Consider the following 17,639-nt stretch of genomic DNA (forward strand, 5'->3'; position numbering starts at 1 on the left):
CTATAAGCTTTATCAAAAAGGAAGGTCTTAAGCGCACTCTTAAAAACGGATAGGGTGTCTGCTGTCCGAACACAAACTGGAAGCTGATTCCACAAAAGTGGAGCTTGATAAGAAAAGGCTCTGGCTCCCATTGTACTTTTAGAGACTCTAGGAACAACCAACAACCCTGCATTCTTGGAACGCAATGCCCTAGTAGGACAGTAGGGTATAATGAGTTCTTTGAGGTAAGATGGCGCCTGCCCATTAAGGGCTTTGTAGGCGAGAAGAATAATTTTAAATTATATCCTGTGTTCTATAGGGAGCCAGTGTAAGGCAGCCAGAACAGGAGTAATGTGGTCCCTTTTCCTAACTCTGGTTAGTACACGAGCTGCAGCATTTTGAATCAGCTGAAGCGACTTGACTGACTTCTTGGTACACCCTGATAATAAGGAGTTACAATAATCCAGCCTTGAAGTAACAAATGCATGGACTAGTTTCTCTGCATCGTTTTGAGGCAAGATATGCCTGATTTTTGCAATGTTACGTAGATGGAAGTAGGCCGTCCTTGAAATTGATTTTATGTGGGTGTTAAAGGATAAATCCTGATCAAATATAACACCAAGATTCCTTACAGTCTCACTGGAGGCCAAATTAATGCCATCCATAGTTAATATATCTTTAGATAATTTGTTTCGTAGATTCTTCGGGCCAAGTACAATAACTTCAATTTTGGTCGTGTTTAACATCAAAATATTTAAGGTCATCCACGTTTTTAAGTCCTCGAGGCAGTCTTGAATTTTATTTAGATTATTAATTTCATCAGGCTTGATTGATAAATATAGCTGAGTATCATCCGCATAACAATGAAAGTTTACAGAATGATTCCTTATAATATTGCCTAACGGAAGCATATATAGTGTGAAAAAAATAGGTCCAAACACTGAGCCCTGTGGCACTCCATGGCTAACTTTGGTTTGCATGGAAGATTCATCGTTGACACGTACAAACTGAGGGCGTTCAGATAGATAGGACCTAAACCAGCCTAAAGCAGTTCCCTGTATGCCAACTAAGTGCTCTAGTCTTTGCAATAGGATATCATGGTCGATAGTATCAAAAGCAGCACTAAGATCGAGCAAGACAAGAATAGAGACAAGTCCCTTGTCAGAGGCTATTAGAATGTTATTTGTGACTTTAACCAGAGCTGTCTCTGTGCTATAATGTGTTCTAAAGCCAGACTGAAAATCTTCAAATAAATCAAAGTTTTTTAAGTAATCACACAGCTGTTTTGCGACTGCTTTCTCAAGACTTTTTGAGAGGAACGGAAGATTAGAAATAGGTCTATAGTTGGCTAAAACCTCTGGATCGAGGTTGTGCTTTTTAAGAAGCGGTTTTATCACTGCTACTTTGAATGATTGTGGAACATAGCCTGATAAAGACATATTCATAATATTTAATAAAGAAGTGCTAATTAATGGAAAAACTTATTTTAACAGTGTCACGGCTTGCCTCTCAGCCATAACAAACGCAGCGATGAGACGACGACGTGAGTATGGAAAAAAAGAGGAGTTTATTCACACTCCCCAAAACAACCGACCACCAAACAGGGTTAACAAGCTCTATGCAGGAGGATAGCTGTTCCGGGCTGCTCTTCGTCCTACGTTCCCCGGGCAGAGAGAGAGCCACTGCAGCCTACTTAGATCCTTTATGGAGGCGCTGATCAGATTGGGAGCACCTGGAGAGAGGCTGCACCTGGATACAATCAGGGAGAGAGAAGCACACACACCCACACACAAAGGCACACCCACACCAGCATAGGCAGTGAAGCAGGGGTCGTCACACCCCCCCCCCCTTAAAGTCGGTGTCCCCAGGGCCACCGGCACCACCAACCAACCTCATCCCAAACCAAAGCAAAAGGTCATGGAAAACAAAACCCCACATATGGAACTCCCCCCAGGTCCCTAATGAAAAAAAAAAAAAAAGAAAAAACACCTTCACACAGCAATCCTCTCCTTCAACGCCCAGCCACACCTTTAGCAACGCCAGTATCTGAGAAGCACTATTTAAAAAGAATGGGCAGAGCAAGAAAGATTAATCACAGTATGACAGTCAATATATATACATTAAGGTAAAACCTAACCATACTTAGTGCCATGGGGCTCGTGACAGCGCGTCAGCAATAACATTGTCAGACCCCCTAATGTGCCTAACATCAAGGTTGTAAGCCTGAAGAAACAAAGACCACCTCGTCAGTCTTTGGTTAGGACACTTCATTGAATGCAAAAAGGTCAGGGGATTGTGATCTGTGTAAACCAAAATTGGTCCTCCTGCTCCCACATATACAGTGAAATGCTGCAACGCCCAAATGAGTGCTAACGCTTCCTTCTCAATCACCGAATAATTCCTTTGGTAACTGTTAAGTTTCTTTGAAAAGAAACTGACGGGTCTCTCAACCCCCCCCTTGTCAAGCTGGAGCAGAACCGCACCGACTCCCACCTGGCTTGCATCTACTTGGAGACTAAAAGGACGATCAAAACATGGAGCCGCTAACGCCTGAGAGGAACACAACAGAGACTTAACCCTATCAAACGCTCTCTGACAGTCGACCGACCAAGTATATTTTACCGTAGCCCTAAGAAGTTCAGTCAAAGGAAACACTGTAGTGGAAAAATGTTCACAGAACCTCCTGTAGTAACCCACCATACCCAAAAATCTCTGGAGTTCCTTTTTGGTTGTGGGTTGTGGGTATTCAGATATTGCTCTGACCTTGGCCAGAACTGGAGCCACACAACCCTGACCCACCACATGGCCAAGATATGTCACTGTTGCCTTTGCAAAGGCACATTTGGCCAAATTAATAGTCAGATGTGCCTCCATCAACCGTTCAAACAACCTCTCGATGCGCTGAATATGAGCAGTCGAAGTGTCACTGCAAATTACCAAATCGTCTAGATACACCGTACAACCCTCTAAACCCGACACCACACGATTCATCAAACGTTGGAATGTAGCAGGAGCATTTTTTAACCCAAACGGCATTACCTTATATGAATAAAGTCCAGATGGTGTGATAAATGCCGCTATTTCCTGTGCCCGCTTGGACAAGGGGATCTGCCAATACCCTTTAAGCAAATCAAATTTGCTAACATACTTTGCGGACCCCACCTGATCTATACAGTCATCCATCCGTCGCAAAGGAAAAGAGTCAGATTTTGTCACCGCATTCACTTTTCTTAGATCAGTACAGAATCTAGGTGTCCCATCCTGCTTTGGCACCAAAATACATGGAGACGCCCAACTAGATGCTGATGGGACAGCAATTTTGTTCTCCAACATGTAATTAATCTCTGCATCCAGCCGATTGCGCTTAACTGGTGGCATGCGATAAAAATGTTGCTTAATCGGCTGAGCGTCCCCAACATCAATATCATGCTCAGCCCAGTCAGTTTGCGACGGAGTGTCTCCAAACAGACACAGATATTTGTGTACCAATGCTGAGAGTTCCTCACGTCTTGATTCCGCCAAATGAGACAACAACCCTTCTAAATTATCTAGCGATTCCGAATTTCTCAAATGACCACAGAGCAAACTATCATCAGGTTCAGGCACTACATCTCCCTCATGCGTCAAACCATGTGTCACCGCAACAGCCGGCTGCACCTCATCCTTCTCCACCTCTGTGTCCGTGTTAACCTCCCGCTTGTGGTAGGGTTTCAGAAGATTTACATGACAGAGGCGTTTAGTCTTCCTTCGTTCTGGTGTTGCCACAACATAATTTAAATCAGAAGTTTTCTCAATGATAGTGTACGGACCTGAATATTTAGCCTGAAATGGGGAACCAACAATAGGCATAAGTGATAGAACCTGGTCACCTGGATTAAACTCCTGTCGTGCCGAACGACGGTCATACAACTCCTTCATTTTACTTTGAGACACTGACAACTTTTCCCGTGCCATACTTAAAGCAACAATCAAACGACGTCTGAAGCCATTCACATAATCCACCAAGCTCCGTGGTGGCTCAGTGTCCACACAACCCTCTTTCAGCACTGCCAAGGGGCCCCGTACAGCATGTCCGAAAACCAACTCATTAGGGCTAAACCCCGTACCTTCATGTACCGCCTCCCTTGCAGCCAACATCAACCAAGGAAGACCTTCCTCCCAGTCTCCATCTACCTCAGTACAGTAAGGACTTCAATGTCTGGTGAAACCTTTCCAAAGCACCCTGACTTTGGGCGTGGTAAGCTGTTGACTGGTTCTTCTTAATCTTCGAAAGCTTCAACACCTGAGCAAACATGTGAGACGAAAAATTGGAGCCTTGATCACTCTGAACGACCTTAGGAATACCAAATATTGAGATAAACTGCAACAAGGCCCTAACCACCGCCTTAGTTGTAATCGACCTCAAAGGATAAGCCGCTGGATACCTAGAGGTTTGACACATCACAGTCAGCAGATATTTGCAACCAGACTTTGAACATGGTAAAGGGCCCACACAATCCACAATGAGATGTGTAAATGGTTCACTTACCACTTGTATCGGCTGTAGTGGTGCTGGTTTAATTTTCTGGTTCGGTTTCCCTGTCAGCTGACACACATGACATGTTCTAATATACTGCGACAAATCTGTCTTAAGACATGGCCAGAAGTAGTGTTTCAGGATGTTCCAATATGTTTTCCGAACCCCAAAGTGTCCACACTCATCATGTGCGACTTTCAGGACAAGAGGATGAAGCTTAGTTGGCACCACCAGCTGGAAAACCTCAGTCCCTGCACCATCAACAGCCCTCCATCTCCTAAACAACAAGTCATTACGCAACATGTATCCACTTGAAGCGTTTTCCCTCTCTGCCACTGCAATCTCCTTTTCAAACTCCATCTCATATCTCATTTTGTCATGACTCAGCTGCAACAACAACATCTCCTTCTGCTGCTCAAAGGACAGTGAACTAGCCTGCAACAGAGGTTTTAACCCCCCCTCCTTAACTTCCGGAAGCACACCCGTTTCACGTAATACCGACACAATAGAGGTTTTTATAGTGCTTTTTAGCCTCTTATCCAGGGGTGAAAGTGGTTTGAATTTCTTGCAGGTACTATAATGTTTCATCTTGTCTGCCACTGCTCGGATGAACTGAGCAGAGTCAATGATGGGAGACCTGCCAACTCTTAAATCCTCTCCCTTGAATTCCATCACTTCCTCTGCCTGACTGGCATCAACTGCATGTTGTCCTGGGTAGCGATTGAAACTTTCTATGTGTTTCACATACGTCGTCATGATGTCATGGGCCTTTGGGAGTGTGGTCTTCCTGTTCTGAAGAATTTCTGACAAGTTCTTAAGTTCAATCAGAATATCTGCCATCAGTGCAAGACTTTTCAGGAAGTTGATGGAGCACAACTTAGAAAGCAGACCTTTGAATTTGGCCCTCTCTCTGCTGTCCCTTGTATCATCCTCTGATGCCTCACGGAAATGTTGTGCCAAGGCTGGATAAGACTGCTAAACTGCAGAGACTGCCCTCCATGAAGAAGCTACCCAGCGAACACTGAACACTTTTCCAATCCTCCTGAGGGCGATGTCCAGGTTGTGAGCAAATTCACTCAGCTGCCGCATCTTTTTTGGTGACTGGCTATATAATGAATATAGGCTGTCCATGAATGCTTGGAAGTCGTTTGTTCCCCCTGTCACATCCAGTGCCTGGTCAACAACAAGCTCCAGTCTGTGATTAAGGCAGTGCCATAGTATGATGCCTAGGAAGTCATCCTGGAGCAACTTCCCAACACCTGACTTCACTCCCAGCATGACACTGGCCCCATCACTGCAAAATCCAATGACGATTTCTCTCAGCAACTCAACAGTGAAGCCATTTTTAAGCAAGCAACCCATAATCTGTTCCTTGATATGAGCAGCAGACATACTATCCAGCTCAACCAGGTCCAACGGAAAGGCAATGGGCTCCATGTCTCCATCAACACTAGCCTTCAGGAAGACAATTAGTGTTGATTTGTGCCCAACACTGGTTGACTCATCAGCCAATACTGTGATTTTGCTCTTGGTCTCTATTATGTTTTTTAGAAGTTCCTTTTTCATCTGTGATGACACATGCTCAATTATGTCAACACAGACAGTTTTGCTATGCAAAACACGTCCCAAATCAGCAGAATTTGCATGCTGCAGGTCAATCAGAATCTCAAAGTCTGTGAAAGGCTTGTTGTTCTTGGCCACATAATAGGCTGTCATGAATACCTTGGCAGTAGACTCAAACAGACTCCTGACTACTCGCGTTCATGTTCAGAAGAATATCTTTATTTGCTGTCTGAATAATCTTGACTGCTTCATTATGTGCTGCAGAGTTCTTGTGTTCAGATTTTTTTGCGCAGTGATGAAAGCTGCACATCCCTTGATTGACCAGCTGGGATTATCTTTCCATCAGCCCACTGAATAGCAATATTAACACCACGGGATGCCATGACACCCAGATCCTTCACATCATGGCATGGGGTACAGCCTAGCCTTCCATTGTGAGCATACATCCATTCATTTTTCTGTTTGAACTGTTCATATTGTTCTTCTTTCCATATAGAAGGGTATGCAGTAGGGCTAGCATCACCTATGGTGGCTTCTGAGGGACCTGCTGCCACTTCTTCTGGCTGAGTCTCCTCTTCCTCCCTCTGGGCCTCAACTGTTATAAATTAGAAAAAAAATGTATAACTAAATTCAGCAGACAGTCAAAAATGTACAAGTCTCTGTCTTTCTTTGAATTTTCAGAATATTGGTTACATAAATTAAAATGTATGCCACAATGTGCAGATTAAAATAGAAGATATCAAAGCAAAATATTTAATGTTAAAATAATATGCTGTGTACATGTTGTGTTCTGAGTAAGATAGCCATTGACTATATAGAGCAAGGGTGCCCAACCTTTTTTGAACCAAGACGGCAGCGATCGTTGACGGGGGGGGGGGGGGGGGGGTTATTAACTATAGTTATTTGACCACAATATTTGAACACAATTACAGTTTATTTTATTTTCAACTATATTCTTCTTCTTCATATTACTACTACTATTATTATTATTATTATTGTTATTGTATATGTAATATTTTTCACTCCCTTCTCTTCTTCAAGTGAGGGTGCATAACATTCAACTGGGACCCTTATGCACCCCCGTAGAACCGAGCCTGGAGGTGGCCAAACTACGGCCCGCGGGCCACATGCGGCCCGTTGATGTGTTTAATGCGGCCCGTCCAATATTGGTATAAATGAGCCAGGGTTCCCGCGCTGATCTTAAAAAGCCTTAAAAATACAACGATCCAATTTTTATTTATGTTATCCCCCACTGTCCACACGCCGCGCGCGCGCGCCGCGAAAAGTCCCTTCCTCCCTGGTCGTCGCAGCTGCGCGTGGACGTCGCCCCCCGCGCGCGGGAGAATGAGATTAAAACAACCCTCAGCCCGACATGAATCAAGACGGAACCAAACAATGCCCCCCGGCCCGGCTGTCACATTGATACATCATTGTGGCCCCTGAGCCAAAAAGTTTGGCCACCCCTGTTGTAGGACATTAACGATAAAACAGAATATTGTTGTTCTACTTTTAGACATCTCGAGATCGACTGGTTGGGCACCCCATATAGAGATATACAGTTTGCTAGTTAGCTAACTTATTATATTCATCACGGCCATGTTCATGTCCATTCTCTGGGCTAAATAAGCATCATCACCTGTGTCATCTGTGGGCGTTGTTTTTCAAATTTTAAGCACATTCTGAGTTTCTTCATCTCTCTCCTTTCTCTTAAACATCTGAAGAATCGTCGTTTGCATTTTTGCTTTAATTACCACGTAGCCTAATTTCCTAGCTGTCATTCAGTCACTCCATTCTTTTCTCCTCCCGCTGTTCTGATCAAGTGGGAAAAAGCTAATATGTGACCCGCTCTATTGAAATCAGTCGGAAGTCGCAACGGCTCATTTCAAAATAAACGTGGATTTGCGTAAAAAAATAGTTTTTCGGGGTTCGGGTGTTTTGTTTGATTTTAAATAAACAAAGTCTTGGCTTTCAGAATATGAAACTTTTTTCGGCAAATTCAGATGATAAATACAATTTAGAAGCTTTTAACGGCATAATTACAAGCGGAGAACGGAGTAACTTGAGGTCACAGCAGGCATAACAGCAGCCGGTGTTTCTCGTTACTGTTTTCCCCGGGAAACAAACACAATACGCACAAACGCAAAAATACACAAACACACACACACACACACACACACTTGCGAGCTTCCCCCAGACCAGTAATCCAAACCAAAATATCTGCCCTTCGTAGTATAAATTCCACGGGTGGAGCTGTCAATTCTTCCTGGTCCTCCGGACCGCCTGGAAATCTCTTACCGGTACTAAGGACCGGGTAGGACCGGCACACTTTCAACACTGCTCTTATCGCCAACAACTTCCACCGAGAAATGTTCCGCAATAACGAGCAGCTGCTCCATTGAGACATTTTCAAGGGCTTCCTGAGAGGGAGCACTGATAAACGCATCTACCTCCGCCATACTACAACGCAACACCGAGCTTACAGTGAGACAAAAGAGAGAAAAGAAAAAAAAACTGATTGGAGTTTCCCCACTAACTACGACACCCGCTAACTAATCTCCTCCCTGGTCTTCATGTGGTTACTTGCGGCGGGTACTTATGCACTAAAGACCGCTGGCCGAGCAAAGCGACTAGCAAGCTAGCAAAAATACTGCGACCACGGCCATGCCCCCAAACCGAAGCTTCAGCCACTTTCACCACAACATTAACACCCCGCACAACGGTCCCAAGGGAACCGTCGCTACCACCTATCAGGAGAAACCCCACACAAAATAACGAACGAACTCACACGCACCCAAGCTTATCTTACCGGTTTGGACGAGCCCCCAGCTGTCACAGCTTGGCTCTCAGCCATAACAAACGCAGCGATGAGACGACGACGTGAGTATGGAAAAAAAGAGGAGTTTATTCACACTCCCCAAAACAACCGACCACCAAACAGGGTTAACAAGCTCTATGCAGGAGGATAGCTGTTCCGGGCTGCTCTTCCTCCTACGTTCCCCGGGCAGAGAGAGAGCCACTGCAGCCTACTTAGATCCTTTATGGAGGCGCTGATCAGATTGGGAGCACCTGGAGAGAGGCTGCACCTGGATACAATCAGGGAGAGAGAAGCACACACACCCACACACAAAGGCACACCCACACCAGCATAGGCAGTGAAGCAGGGGTCGTCACAACAGCTTAGTTGGAATCGGGTCTAAGATACACGTTGATGGTTTAGAAGAGAGAATCATTGAATTTAATTGTTCAAGGTTTATGGCTGAAAAGCATTCTAGTTTACATGGACACCGAATGTCAAATGACTCTATCCACCAGGATATAGAAACCATCTAAGGGTTAAAATTGTGAAATGATAACCTCCTTTTAATGTTTTTATTTTGTAAGAGAGGGTATGTAAAGCTTTTCAGTTATTGAAAAACTAAGACAAACACCAACACATTCTACTAATAGGCCTATAACATTTTTCAATTTTGAAATAATTATTTGAAACCTCATTTGAATAAACTAAAAAATAAGTAGTGCCTCTGTATTTCTACACAAAAGGTTTCCTGCCTTGATCTGATGGGCGTCACACGATGAGCTTCTTCCTCCCTGTGATCACTTCACTTGGGAGGGTTTCTCTCATATGAATCTATGAGTTGGACTGTTTTAATGTAGCTCTCTGCAGCCCTTCACATCACACTTGACTTTTAAGACTGCTGTGACTTTGCTGTGTACTTCTTCTCTTTGACTTTGCCTCTTAGTGTGCAAGTTTGGAGGGGGGGCCGCACTGCTGAGCATTCGTGCAGGAAACTAAGTGTTACATTCTCCACCCTCTTTCTCTCTCTCTCTCTCTCTCTCTCTCTCTCTGTGTGTCCCTCAGCCCCCTCCCTCTCTAATCTCTTCATAGTGTGTGTGTGCGTGCGTGCGTGTGTGTGTGCGTGCGTGTGTGCGTGCGCGTGTACGTGCTTGGCTGAAGGTCTGTGTTGGGGCTTGTTTTATTCAGACTTCAGGGAATCCTTCCATGGCTCTGCCTCTGGCTCTTTTAAGTGGCCCTGGTCTGCTGATGAGAATATGTCCCCCCCCACCCTCTGCCTGTCGTATGGCTTGCGTTTTAGGGCCTGACTGACCCCCCCAGCCTCCTCAGCCCTCCTCTCCTCTGCAGTGTCTAAACTCTACAGGTCCAGGTTCTGCTCAGCTCCCCCCCAGCCAGCTCCCAGGTCCTGGGTGGCTGCAAGGGTTCATAACAGCCTAATACGAGCCGAGCCTTGCACCATAAGCATCTTAAACATCCATTAATGCAATTCATCATCATAATGGAACCGCTTGTCAGCTAGATGGCAATGATTAGTAAGCTATAAAGTCACAGGCAGCTTTTAAGCAGTTCGGTTAATTTTCCTTGTATCAATTAGTCTGGCATTACAGTGTGTTTTTGATGACGTGAATTTAATTCATATTGCAATACACTGAATCAATAAGAGTGTTGCGGTAGAGGCAGAGCTGTGAGGAGGCAGTGAGTAAGTTGATGAGAACTCTCTGGAACAAGGACATCACAGCACAGACCGGCTGAGATGTGTCTGTACCCACACCTTGTACTGGTTACACTTACACCCACACACACACACACACACACACACACACACACACACACACACACACACACACACACACACACACACACACACACACACACACACACACACACACACACACACACACACACACACACACACACACACACACACACACACACACACACACACACACACACACCACCTTCAAAGTGTGGTTGGTGTGAAAATGTGAAGCTTCATATTACCACTTTTTACCTAGTTTACGGTTTATCATAACCAGAGGGGTTATTGTGGTAAATATGTATTTTATTTTATAAGTCTTAACGTTTTAAATAAAATGTATAAAACATAAGTATGTGAATTTTGAAACAATTAGCAAAATGTGAAGGTTGTTAATAGTCCAAATGTTCTCATGTCATACACAAGTTGCTGGGAAATAGATATTGAATTATTTCATTTCATTTCAAACCTTTATTTAACCAGATTGGTCCCATTGAGATCATAGATCTCTTTTTCAAGGGAGACCTGCATAATTATTTAAAACATTTATTTATCACTGTTTGGCTGGGATTAGGCTGGATTATAAACCTGTTGTTCATCCTGTGTGATTACAATCACATTACAGATCAGCTGACATGACAGGAGCATTCTCTAGGCTATTTCCTTTAGAGGATCTTTCTGTTCAAATATTTCCAGACAAGTATCTCTCTGGTTGGAAAGTCCAACCATAATTGTCTGATGAAAACCATCTAACTTGAGTGAAAATGGGAGAACCTGTGTTAGTGTGGCTGGATGAGGATGCATGCTCTGGCACTATTAGAAGGGTTAATGAGACTACTGGGGTTCAATTATGTCTAAGGCATAACATCCTGAAAAATGTTTTAAAACATGTCATCTTTCCAACCTTGTAAAATGTAATGTAATTCATCTTAACCTCTTCTAACACCATTCTGTTCCTCAACTCATCTCATTGCATAGTTATCCATAAGGTAACTTCACAAAGAAAAAGTGTCTTCCATCAAAACTCCAAAAAGGAAGCTCAGGACCAAATGGTCTTGAGCATTTGGCTTTCTCTCCCCATCCTCCCCCTCTTTCCCTCTCTCCTCTTGCCACCTCTCTCTCTCTCAGTGATGTAATTGGGTGCAACAGATGTCCCACTAGCTTCCAGGTGTGTTATATGTTGAGCAAAGCTCCCACTGAGCAGCACATAATCAATAGGGTTAGTAGCATATCCTTCAGAGTACACACACATTTACATTCCAGCATTTAGACACACACCTGCTGTGTGTGTGCATGCGTCACCAACTCAAGTCAAAGAGTGTGTTCTGTATGGCAAGCAATTTGAGTATTTATTCCATATCCTTGATATCAGACAGCAGCTGCCTATTAATACATGTTTATTTATATAGCCCAATATCATAAATGTTACATTTGTCTCAGTGGACTTCACAGTTTGTACAGAATATCAGTATGACAATACGACACCCTCTGTCCTTAGACCCTCACATCGTACAAGGAAAAACTTCCAGAAAAACCCCACAGTTTAAAGGGGAAAATGGGAGAAACCTCAGGGAGAGTAACAGAGGAGGGATCGCTCTCCCAGGACGGACAGACGTGCAATAGATGCCGTGTGTAAATCGAAGAGATAATACATTTTACAGCATAGGTAGTCCAAATGTTTGGAAATGCATGTGTCTATAATAAGAAGATGAATCCACGAGGATGTCAACAATCCTGTGGGAGCCATCAGGGAAGTAGTATGATGAGAGTCAGTCAGGACCACAGTTACAGGTTCAGCCACGACTCGAAGTCCAGGACTCAGATCCAGTGCTCAGGATAGAGGATCCAGGACACAGGACCGCAGCAACAGGATCAGCCACGACTCAGGATCCCGGCGTAGATAGACACCAAAAATAAATTTGGGGGAAGCTGGGTTATTCTGAACATGAGAGTACACAGGTACAGACAGACAGAAGGAAGAAGTAAGGTGTCCCCCTACAGTCTAAGCTTATAGCAGCTAAACTAACTTGTCTACGTACATGGACTTCCTTAGGATAGGTTGAGGGAAAAGGGTAGCAAGTAAGAAGTAAGGAACAGCAGTGGAGAGGCACAATGTGTCTACATACATGCACTCCCTTAGGATAGGTTGAGGGTAAAGGGTAGCACTAGTTGGCTCTTTGATTTCACTTGTTAGATATATGATCAAACTAGTTTGGCACTCTTCTTTACTAGTTAAATAAAACATTACACTAGTCACTCTTTTTCAGAAACTAGTGGCACTTTTGTCCAACTAGTTAGCTCATAAGCCTTACTAGTGACGCCAGGAGCAGCACTTGTAGCAGCAAAGTCCCAACTTGTAAGCTTTTTGATGAACTAGTGACCCTCTGACCGTACTAGTGACAAGTAAAAGTTAACTAGTGTGCTGCGCTGCAAAAACTCTGACATGTTAACTAGTTACAAAACAGAAGCAGAACTAGTTAAGTAGTGGCATACATTTGTCTGCACTAGTTAACGAGTAGCACCCAGAATCACTCACTAGTTAACTAGTAAAGGCAAGAGGTTCACTAGTTAACCGGTTGACGCCTCTTTTGACCTAGTGGGTCCCAAATCGCAATGACTTCCATAAATATTAGGAGGCAAATATGGAGAGGTTGTTTATCTTCATGCAGAGCTATTGTTATCCTGATTTTAAGATCTGTCCAGTGTTTCTGCTTTATTAATTTCATGAGCACCGCTTATAAAATGTCCCACGATCATATCCACTACTTTTGTGTCTCGAGTGCCGGTGTTCTCACTCACAAGCATACGCACACTAGCACCAACAAAAACACACACAAAGCGGAACAAAGCAGAAACAAAAACATGTATTTTTCAAGGCAAAACACACACTGACTGACTTCCCACTGACAATATTTTAACAGTAGGCACTAAATACCCGACTGATGCACATCACGTCTTCGAGACGTTGCTAAAAACATTGCAGGACAACGCCCCCTAAGGCTCTCCCTCACAGAGCTGAACTGACCAATCAGAATCTGGGTCCTGTCTTATGGCAAGCCATTTGAGTATTTATTCCACATCCTTGATATCAGACGGCAGCTGTCTACACTAGTTGGCTCTTTGATTCCACTTGTTAGAGATATGGTCAAACTAGTTTGGCATTCTGCTTTACTAGTTCAATAAAACATTACACTAGTCAGTCTTTTTCAGCGACTAGTGGCACTTTTGTCCGACTAGTTAGCACATAAGCCTTACTAGTGACGCCAGGAGCAGCACTAGTTGCACCAAAGTATCAACATGTAAGCTTTTTCATGAACTAGTGACCCTCTGACCGTACTAGTGACGCTAAAAGTCTTACATGTTAACTAGTGCGCTGCAAAAGCTCTGACATGTTAACTAGTTACACAAAATAAGCACAACTAGTTAACTAGTGGCATACATTTGTCTGCACTAGTTAACTAGTCGCACCCAGAATCACTCACTAGTTAACTAGTAAAGGCAAAAGGTTCACTAGTTAACTAGTTGACGCGTCTTTTGGCCTTACTAGTTAACTAGTGGGGCTCAAAATGTCTACACGTTGACTAGTGAACCCTTCGCCCTTTACTAGTTAACTAGTGAGATACATTGAAATTCCACTAGTGAACTAGTCGGGCTTAAAATGTTCACTAGTCGCACTAGTGGATCCCAAATGTGCACTAGTCGCACTAGTCGCACAGAATGCTAATGAGGAGGAGGGGAAATAATGCATCGAGGTCTCCTATTGGCCCTAAGATATAGAGCGCCACCCAGCCCAAATTGTTTCTTTAAGAGCTTAAATACACTGTGTTTTAAAATACAGTCATATGACCATATTTACAAAAATATAAAACAAAAGTATTGTTGTAATTATGATCATATGACTGTATATCAAATGAGGTAAGAACATTGAATACTTTGTTAAAATTAGAAAGTTGCCTTAGGACTGCAGACAGGAATATAGATCCTCTTTAAAACATTTTATTAAGCTGCAATTTGAAAGGTGCTGGATTAGAATAGAACTGTGATAACAGAAGGAGGGACATTAGTGATGGATAGAAAGAGGAAGTAACCCTCTTCGGATCACAGCTTTGAGAGATCGCCGTGACTTCCGTAAATATGGAGAGGTTGTTTATCATCATACGGATCTATCGTTACCCTGGTTTTAAGATCTGTCCAGTGTTTCAGCTTTATTCATTTCGTGGGCACCGCTGATAATATGTCCTACGATCATATCCGCTACTTTTGTGTCTCGAGTGCCGGTGTTCTCTCACACAAGCATACGCACACTCGCACCAACAAAAACACACACAGAAAGCGGAGCAAAGCAGAAACAGAAACATGTATTTTTCTAGGCAAAACACACACTGACTGACTTCCCACGGACAATATTTTAACAGTAGGCACTGAATACCCGACTGTCTTCGAGACGTTGCTAAAAACATTGCAGGAGAACGCCCCCTAAGGCTCTCCCTCACAGAGCTGAACTGACCAATCAGAATCTGGGTCCCGCCTGCTTCATTTGCATATGGCTCACTAGTGAACGTGTATGCCATACGCGTTCACTAGTGAGCCATATGAACGGCGACTAGTTAACTAGTGGATACATATTAAAGCTTACACGTTAACTAGTGAAGGCAGAATGTTCACTAGTTAACTAGTTGCCGCCTCCTTTGACCTTACTAGTTAACTAGTGAGGCTCAAAATGTGCACTAGTTAACTAGTGAGGTCCAAAGTGTCCACTAGCTACACTAGTGCAATGGTTTTTGCCTTACTAGTTAACTAGTTACACACACTTTATCTCACTAGTTAACTAGTGGAGCCTTAGAGGAGTCACTAGTAAACTAGTGACACAGATGTTTGTCTTACTAGTTAACTAGTGGAGGGCAATTTTTCTCACTAGTGAGGTTCTGTTATCAACATGTTAGACTTTGACCTTACATGTTACACATTTTTCTTACATGTAAGACCTTTCCTTCAACTAGTTTGGCTTTTGTTGCACTAGTGAGCAACTGTACGCGACTAGTTAGCTATTGATTCAACATGTATGGCTTTTTCCTAAACTAGTGGATCTTTTGAGCCCACTAGTTGTGCTTTTCTTCTCACTAGTTCAACACAATGACTTACTAGTTGACGCGTACGTGCAACTAGTTAACTAGTGAATTGTTTCAAAGTCATACATGTTGACTAGTGCATTTTTTGACACACCACTAGTAAACTAGTTGCACGTACACGTCAACTAGTAAGTCATTGTGTTGAACTAGTGAGAAGAAAAGCACAACTAGTGGGCTCAAAAGATCCACTAGTTTAGGAAAAAGCCATACATGTTGAATCAATAGCTAACTAGTCGCGTACAGTTGCTCACTAGTGCAACAAAAGCCAAACTAGTTGAAGGAAAGGTCTTACATGTAAGAAAAATGTGTAACATGTAAGGTCAAAGTCTAACATGTTGATAACAGAACCTCACTAGTGAGAAAAATTGCCCTCCACTAGTTAACTAGTAAGACAAACATCTGTGTCACTAGTTTACTAGTGACTCCTCTAAGGCTCCACTAGTTAACTAGTGAGATAAAGTGTGTGTAACTAGTTAACTAGTAAGGCAAAAACCATTGCACTAGTGTAGCTAGTGGACACTTTGGACCTCACTAGTTAACTAGTGCACATTTTGAGCCTCACTAGTTAACTAGTAAGGTCAAAGGAGGCGGCAACTAGTTAACTAGTGAACATTCTGCCTTCACTAGTTAACGTGTAAGCTTTAATATGTATCCACTAGTTAACTAGTCGCCGTTCATATGGCTCACTAGTGAACGCGTATGGCATACACGTTCACTAGTGAGCCATATGCAAATGAAGCAGGCGGGACCCAGATTCTGATTGGTCAGTTCAGCTCTGTGAGGGAGAGCCTTAGGGGGCGTTCTCCTGCAATGTTTTTAGCAACGTCTCGAAGACAGTCGGGTATTCAGTGCCTACTGTTAAAATATTGTCCGTGGGAAGTCAGTCAGTGTGTGTTTTGCCTAGAAAAATACATGTTTCTGTTTCTGCTTTGCTCCGCTTTCTGTGTGTGTTTTTGTTGGTGCGAGTGTGCGTATGCTTGTGTGAGAGAACACCGGCACTCGAGACACAAAAGTAGCGGATATGATCGTAGGACATATTATCAGCGGTGCCCACGAAATGAATAAAGCTGAAACACTGGACAGATCTTAAAACCAGGGTAACGATAGATCCGTATGATGATAAACAACCTCTCCATATTTACGGAAGTCACGGCGATCTCTCAAAGCTGTGATCCGAAGAGGGTTACTTCCTCTTTCTATCCATCACTAATGTCCCTCCTTCTGTTATCACAGTTCTATTCTAATCCAGCACCTTTCAAATTGCAGCTTAATAAAATGTTTTAAAGAGGATCTATATTCCTGTCTGCAGTCCTAAGGCAACTTTCTAATTTTAACAAAGTATTCAATGTTCTTACCTCATTTGATATACAGTCATATGATCATAATTACAACAATACTTTTGTTTTATATTTTTGTAAATATGGTCATATGACTGTATTTTAAAACACAGTGTATTTAAGCTCTTAAAGAAACAATTTGGGCTGGGTGGCGCTCTATATCTTAGGGCCAATAGGAGACCTCGATGCATTATTTCCCCTCCTCCTCATTAGCATTCTGTGCGACTAGTGCGACTAGTGCACATTTGGGATCCACTAGTGCGACTAGTGAACATTTTAAGCCCGACTAGTTCACTAGTGGAATTTCAATGTATCTCACTAGTTAACTAGTAAAGGGCGAAGGGTTCACTAGTCAACGTGTAGACATTTTGAGCCCCACTAGTTAACTAGTAAGGCCAAAAGACGCGTCAACTAGTTAACTAGTGAACCTTTTGCCTTTACTAGTTAACTAGTGAGTGATTCTGGGTGCGACTAGTTAACTAGTGCAGACAAATGTATGCCACTAGTTAACTAGTTGTGCTTATTTTGTGTAACTAGTTAACATGTCAGAGCTTTTGCAGCGCAC

The 17,639-nt window shown here is 43.1% G+C and overlaps 1 long non-coding RNA gene across 1 annotated transcript; it reads right to left on the reverse strand.

The window, feature by feature from the left end:
• Window positions 1–1,522: 1,522 nt before the first annotated feature.
• On the reverse strand, window positions 1,523–9,224 carry LOC307031464. Its single transcript, XR_013805974.1, has 2 exons — window positions 8,865–9,224; window positions 1,523–1,728 (listed from the first exon to the last, which is right to left on the reverse strand). It is a non-coding gene; the product is annotated as an uncharacterized lncRNA (long non-coding RNA).
• Between the last annotated feature and the right edge of the window lie 8,415 nt (window positions 9,225–17,639).

Source organism: Notothenia rossii, assembly GCF_949606895.1.
Source record: "Notothenia rossii genome assembly, chromosome: 3".
Classification (NCBI taxonomy): Eukaryota; Metazoa; Chordata; class Actinopteri; order Perciformes; family Nototheniidae; genus Notothenia; species Notothenia rossii.